This window comes from Rhinopithecus bieti, unplaced genomic scaffold (assembly GCF_001698545.2).
Source record: "Rhinopithecus bieti isolate Rb0 unplaced genomic scaffold, ASM169854v2 scaffold_56246, whole genome shotgun sequence".
NCBI lineage: Eukaryota > Metazoa > Chordata > Mammalia > Primates > Cercopithecidae > Rhinopithecus > Rhinopithecus bieti.
Genome location: NW_016821943.1, coordinates 20453 through 20755, shown reverse-complemented (window position 1 = coordinate 20755; position 303 = coordinate 20453).

Sequence of the window (303 nt, the reverse complement as noted above, 5' to 3'; positions counted from 1 at the left end):
GTCCAGGGTTAGGGGACTCCCCAGCGCCTCGTCCGGGGTTGGGGGGCTCCCAGCACCGTGTCCAGGATTAGGGGGCTCCCCAGTGCCTCGTCTGGGGTTACGGGGCTCCCAGCACTTTGTCAGGGGTTAGGGGCTCCCCAGTACCTCGTCCGAGGTTAGGGGGCTCCCCAGCGCCTCGTCTGGGGTTATGGGGTTCCCAGCACTTAGTCAGGGGTTGGGGGCGCCCCAGTGCCTTGTCCGGGGTTAGGAGGCTCCCAGCACCTTGTCGGGGTTTAAGGGGCCCCCCAGTGCCCCCTATTTTTT